The following is a 7,092-nucleotide window of genomic DNA, read 5'->3' as shown; positions in this document are numbered from 1 at the left end:
TTCTCCATTCACATCAATCGATGTGAATGAATAAATCATTGCCGGGATTTTTTTTTTTTTCTTTTTATATATACAAAGTGTTTGCCAAAGTATATGAACACCGCCGCCTCCTCAGCTCATGCCTCGGCAAACGTATCTTTTACTGCAGAGGAGAAATCTCGTCTTGCAGCGCCGCATACACCGACTTGCGTGTAATCTGACAGCAGCGCAATGCTTCTGTCAGAATGCACATCAGTGTTGCAGCTAGTCGATCGGTTGGTCCACCTGGAAGGTAAAAAAAACAAAACAAAAAAGAAAAAACCATGCCGCAACGCAATAAATTTATTAACATTATAATAAAATTTGAACGGAACATATAAACTTTATTTAATTTTTGAACAGAACGTTAACTTTTTTGCTTACCGGTTCTTTTTTTCTTTTTTTTTACCTTTATAGGACAAACCTCTCCTTCCCCATGGGGCAATGTGCAAAGCGCAAATCGCCCAGAGATGTGGCAAAGTACATTATGCACTTTGTCCCAGGTGAAAGGAGAGGTTTGCAGCAGCTGTGAGTGTAACGGCCCTAATAGCCTTGTGTGCCTGTCCTGTGAGATGCAATCCCTATGCTAAGTGTATCTGTGTGTGGTACTTCCGGAAACACTCCCCTAAGCATAGGGCAGGGTGGTCAGGGCAGTCAGGACAGAAATAGCGGGTGTCACGCCTTATTTTACTCCTGCTACAGACACGACATCTTTTTCGGGGTGACGGTTGGGTTGAGGTACCAGCAACAACATTGGGGAAATGTCGCTCGTGTAGACGGCTCACTACACTGGTGGATGGGGCCACGGAACCTCCTGGATACAGGAGGTTCTCGATGATCTCTTCCTGAAATTTGAGGAAGGATCCTGTTCTCCCAGCCTTACTGTAGAGAACAAAACTATTATATGCAGCCAATTGAATCAAATATACAGACACCTTCTTATACCAGCGTCTGGTGCGTCGGGAAACTAAATAGGGAGCCAACATCGGGTCATTGAAGTCCACCCCTCCCATGTGAAGGTTATAGTTGTGGACTGAGAGGGGCCTTTCAATGACACTGGTTGCCCGTTCAATTTGTATTGTCGTGTCTGCGTGAATGGTGGAGAGCATGTAAACGTCACGCTTGTCTCTCCATTTCACCGCGAGCAGTTCTTTGTTACACAAGGCAGCCCTCTCCCCCCTTGCAAGACGGGTGGTAACGAGCCATTGGGGGAAGCCCCGGCGACTAGGTCGCGCGGTGCCACAGCAGCCAATCTGTTCTAGGAACAAATGCCTGAAGAGGGGCACACTTGTGTAAAAATTGTCCACATAAAGATGGTACCCCTTGCCAAATAAGGGTGACACCAAGTCCCAGACTGTCTTCCCACTGCTCCCCAGGTAGTCAGGGCAACCGACCGGCTCCAGGGTCTGATCTTTTCCCTCATAGATCCGAAATTTGTGGGTATAGCCTGTGGCCCTTTCACAGAGCTTATACAATTTGACCCCATGTATAAGGGACTCGTCTACGCAGATGTTTTGCTCAGGGGTATACAAATCTGCAAATTTGTTGTTGAAGTGGTCTATGAGGGGCCGAATTTTGTGGAGCCGGTCAAAAGCTGGGTGGCCTCTGGGACGGGAGGTGCTGTTGTCGCTAAAGTGCAGGAAACGCAGGATGGTCTCAAATCGTGTCCTGGACATAGCAGCAGAGAACATGGGCATGTGATGAATTGGGTTCGTGGACCAATATGACCGCAATTCATGCTTTTTGGTTAGACTCATGTTGAGGAGAAGGCCCAGAAAAATGTTAATTTCGGAAACTTGGACTGGTTTCCACCGGAAAGGCTGGGCATAAAACTTTCCCGGGTTGGCGGCTATAAATTGAGTGGCATACCGATTTGTTTCTGCCACGACTAAGTCCAAGAGCTCCGCAGTCAAGAACAGCTCAAAAAATCCCAGTGCCGAACCGATCTGAGCTGTCTCAACCCGAACTCCAGACTGGCTGGTGAAAGGGGGAACTACAGGTGCAGCTGAAGTTGGGGACTGCCAATCAGGGTTTGCCAGCACCTCAGGGACTCTAGGTGCTCTACGGGCCTGTCTGTGCGGTGGCTGCGACGGGGTAACTATTGCACGTGCCACCGTACCAGCTTCAACTGCCCTTCTGGTGCTCGCCACTTCACAATGTTGTACGGCAGTGCTGGTACTAGGTCCAGGATGGGCTGCGCTGCTGGTGTATGCCTCACCACGTAATCCGACAGCGCCAGCCCCACTCTGCTGCCCTTGAAACGGATCCTGCGCAACCTGTGGTCTAGCGACACGGGGCCGGTTACGCCTGGTGCTATCAGGGACCTCAACCTCCTCGTCCGAACTTTGGGTCAGACTGCCACTGCTTTCTACAGGTTCATATTCTGACCCGCTAGATTCATCAGATGAGGGTTCCCATTCCTCATCCGACTGGGTCAGAATCCTGTAGGCCTCTTCAGAAGAATACCCCCTGTTTGACATTTGGACTACTAAATTTAGGGGTATTCCCTGAGACTACCCAAGAAAAAAAGCAAGCCTGTCTTACAAAGGGGAGGCTAGCGAAGTACCGGAGGCCGCTGCGATTGATAAAAAATATCAAAACTGATTTTTTTTATCGCCGCAGCGCTTATAAAGTGATTGTGCAGTGATCAAAAAAATTATAATTTTTTGTCACTGCGGCGGGGCGGGCGTGGGTGAACGCACGTGTGGGCGACCGATCAGGCCTGATCGGGCAAACACTGCGTTTTGGGTGGAGGGCGAGCTAAGGTGACACTAATACTATTATAGATCTGACTGTGATCAGTTTTGATCACTTACAGATACTATAAAAGTACAAAAGCTGATTAGCGATATGCTAATCAGCGAATCAGTGACGGCGGTGCGGTGGGCTGGGCGCTAACCAACGCTAACTACCTAACCAAGGGGCCTAAACTATCCTAAAACCTATAAGTCAATACCAGTGAAAAAAAAAAAGTGACAGTTTACACTGATCACTTTTTTCCCTTTCACTAGGTGATTGACAGGGGCGATGAAGGGGTGATCAAGGGGTTAATTGGGGTGATGGGGGGTGATCTGGGGCTAAGTGTGGTGTTTGGTGGCTACTCACTGGGATGTCTGCTCCTCTGCTGGAACCAACCGACCAAAAGGACCAGCAGAAAAGCAGAGAAGCCATTTAACACCTTATATTTATACAAACCGAATTCCAAAAAAGTTGGGACACTAAACAAATTGTGAATAAAAACTGAATGCAATGATGTGGAGATGGCAAATGTCAATATTTTATTTGTAATAGAAAGTAGATGACAGATCAAACGTTTAATCCGAGTAAATGTATCATTTTAAAAGAAAAATACGTTGATTCCAATTTTCACGGTGTCAACAAATCCCCAAAAAGTTGGGACAAGTAGCAATAAGAGGCTGGAAAAAGTAAATTTGAGCATAACGAAGAGCTGGAAGACCAATTAACACTAATTAGGTCAATTGGCAACATGATTGGGTATAAAAAGAGCTTCTCAGAGTGGCAGTGTCTCTCAGAAGCCAAGATGGGTAGAGGATCACCAATTCCCACAATGTTGCGCAGAAAGATAGTGTAGCAATATCAGAAAGGTGTTACCCAGCGAAAAATTGCAAAGACTTTGCATCTATCATCATCAACTGTGCATAACATCATCCGAAGATTCAGAGAATCTGGAACAATCTCTGTGCGTAAGGGTCAAGGCCGTAAAACCATACTGGATGCCCGTGATCTCCGGGCCCTTAAACGACACTGCACCACAAACAGGAATGCTACTGTAAAGGAAATCACAGAATGGGCTCAGGAATACTTCCAGAAACCATTGTCAGTGAACACAATACACCGTGCCATCCGCCGTTGCCAGCTGAAACTCTACAGTGCAAAGAAGAAGCCATTTCTAAGCAAGATCCACAAGCTCAGGCGTTTTCACTGGGCCAGGGATCATTTAAAATGGAGTGTGGCAAAATGGAAGACTGGTCTGTGGTCAGACGAGTCACGATTCGAAGTTCTTTTTGGAAATCTGGGACGCCATGTCATCCGGACCAAAGAGGACAAGGACAACCCAAGTTGTTATCAACGCTCAGTTCAGAAGCCTGCATCTCTGATGGTATGGGGTTGCATGAGTGCGTGTGGCATGGGCAGCTTGCATGTCTGGAAAGGCACCATCAATGCAGAAAAATATATTCAGGTTCTAGAACAACATATGCTCCCATCCAGACATCATCTCTTTTAGGGAAGACCCTGCATTTTTCAACAAGATAATACCAGACCACATTCTGCATCAATCACAACATCATGGCTGCGTAGGAGAAGGATCCGGGTACTGAAATGGCCAGTCTGCAGTCCAGATCTTTCACCTATAGAGAACATTTGGCGCATCATAAAGAGGAAGGTGCAACAAAGAAGGCCCAAGATGATTGAACAGTTAGAGGCCTGTATTAGACAAGAATGGGAGAGCATTCCTATTTCTAAACTTGAGAAACTGGTCTCCTCGGTCCCCAGACGTCTGTTGAGTGTTGTAAGAAGAAGGGGAGATGCCACACAGTGGTGAAAATGGCCTTGTCCCAACTTTTTTGGGGATTTGTTGACACCATGAAATTCTGATTCAACATATTTTTCCCTTAAAATGGTACATTTTCTCAGTTTAAACTTTTGTTCCGTGATTTATGTTCTATTCTGAATAAAATATTAGAAGTTGGCACCTCCACATCATTGCATTCAGTTTTTATTCACGATTTGTATAGTGTCCCAACTTTTTTGGAATCCGGTTTGTAAATATAATGTGTTAGATGGCTTCTGATTAGATTTTTTGAAAATCGCCAGCCTGCCAGCAACGATCATTGGCTGGCAGGCTGGTGACGAAATACTCCTTTAACTTTTGCCGGCCCGCGATGCGCATGCGCACAGAAACCTGACATTTTAACAGGGGTGTGTAGACTTTTTATATCCACTGTACATACACACACAGTTCCTTGAAAAAGCATTCATACCTCTTGAACTCTTCCCTATTTATTTCACATTACACCCACAAACATAAATGTATTTTATTGGGTTATCTCTAAACAACTGGGTGTCTGACCTGGGCTGATCTGATTAAGACTAGTTATGTACAGCGCTCATGTCTCAATATGTAGTGAATCACTAAAGGTGCAAAACTCTATAGGTGTCCACTGTTATGGATCACCATGCAAGATATCCAAACTGAGGGATAACACTGGGTACAGTAAGTATGATGCAATTAAGATTTCATTGATAATGCACAGTCACCAGAAAAGACAAATATCAATTACTTTTTGGGCACATCTGCTTTTTATTAAGCTGAATTTCTGGCAATGTGTAACCAGAGACTGTCCCTCTACATTGGCAGAATATTTATATTGCTATAACACACAACCAATATGGATATTATTTTGGCATTTCATTTTTTATTAAAATTTGCCTTTTAGAACTGCAATTTTGCTGCCTAGGTTTAACATATTAACATATGAGGTACATCCAAGGTGCAGAAAGGATGTATAAAAGGGCTCACGAGGTAGGTGCTGATGTGTGTAATACAGCTGATGCTTGACCACAATGACCAGGATTGGAGATAACTCCAATCCTGGTAATTTAACCACTTAGATGCCTCTAAGGAGTTAGATAGAAGAAGGGGACATATACTACGTCTGGAGGAAAGAAGGTTTGTACACAAACATAGAAGAGGATTCTTTACGGTAAGAGCAGTGAGACTATGGAACTCTCTGCCTGAGGAGGTGGTGATGGTGAAGTCACTGAAAGAGTTCAAGAGGGTCCTGGATGTATTTCTGGAGGGTAATAATATTACAGGTTATAGTTATTAGATTTCTGGAGAAGGGCTGATAATCTGACTGCCTGATTGGATTTGGGAGCAAATTTTTTCCCCTAAAATGAGGCTTCAACATCATGAGGGTTTCTTTTTGCCTTCCTCTGGATCAACTTTGTAGAATAACAGGCCGAACTGGATGGAATGGACAAAAGTCTTTTTTCAGCCTTAAAAACTATGTTTACAGCCTGGGGCCTTGTAAAGGCTCTCAGGCTGGGTTCAGACCTAAGGCTGGGTTCAGACCTGAGCGTATTTGATATGCGCGTTTAACGCGCGTTTTTGTCGCGCGTTTTTATGCACGTTTTTTGCAGTAGTAAACGCGCATTTGACGCGCGTTTGTGTGATTGACTGCAGTGTCCTATGGCCACAAACGCGCGTCAAAACGCCCCAAAGAAGCTCAAGAACTTGTTTGAGCGTAGGGCGTTTTTCAGCGCGTTCAAACGCGCTGTAAAACGCTCAAGTGAGAACCAGGGCCATAGGGAAGCATTGGTTTTCATGTGTTGAGCGTTTTACAGCGCGTTTGAACGCGCTGTAAAACGCTCAAGTGTGAACCCAGCCTAAGTCCTGTCATAGTAAGCTGCCAATTAAGCCGTTCCTTAAGCAGGACTTGAGAGACAGCCAGATAAAATCATATAGACTGCAAAAGTATAAGCAATCAGAAGATCACATGTTAAAGTCCGTTTAAATAAGAAAAAAACACCCAAAAAATACAAAACATTTAAATCACCTCCCTTTCACCAACTGGTAACACTGATCTGGGTCTTCATTGCAAACTGCTGGCAATTCATTCATAATGGCTAGCAGGAATAATAAAGGAACGGCACAACATAGAGTCATAAGAATAGATGTTCCAGAATTGTTATTACATGGGGAATGCAAGTAGTTATTAAAACAGACATGTCAGGAGTGGTGAAAGGTCCTCTTTAAATGGGTTAATGCACACACAGGTATGAAGCATACATTATACAGTACATTTGTCATACTAGACACCTGTAATATGAAAATTGTGTAAATTGATAATCTATACACTAGATTACAACATAAACCTCATTATCAGAATTATTGTATTATACTTGGCAGACAATGTTATATTTCATGCACCAGTTTGATCTATACAGGAAATCAACAACATTTATCACTACTATAGGATGCCACAATTCAAAAGATATATCACAGGGTGGAGCCATTCTAAATAATAAATATTTTTTGTTTTTTTTCTG

This window comes from Bufo bufo, chromosome 5, assembly GCF_905171765.1.
Source record: "Bufo bufo chromosome 5, aBufBuf1.1, whole genome shotgun sequence".
Classification (NCBI taxonomy): domain Eukaryota; kingdom Metazoa; phylum Chordata; class Amphibia; order Anura; family Bufonidae; genus Bufo; species Bufo bufo.
Note: the sequence above shows the minus strand (reverse complement) of the source record.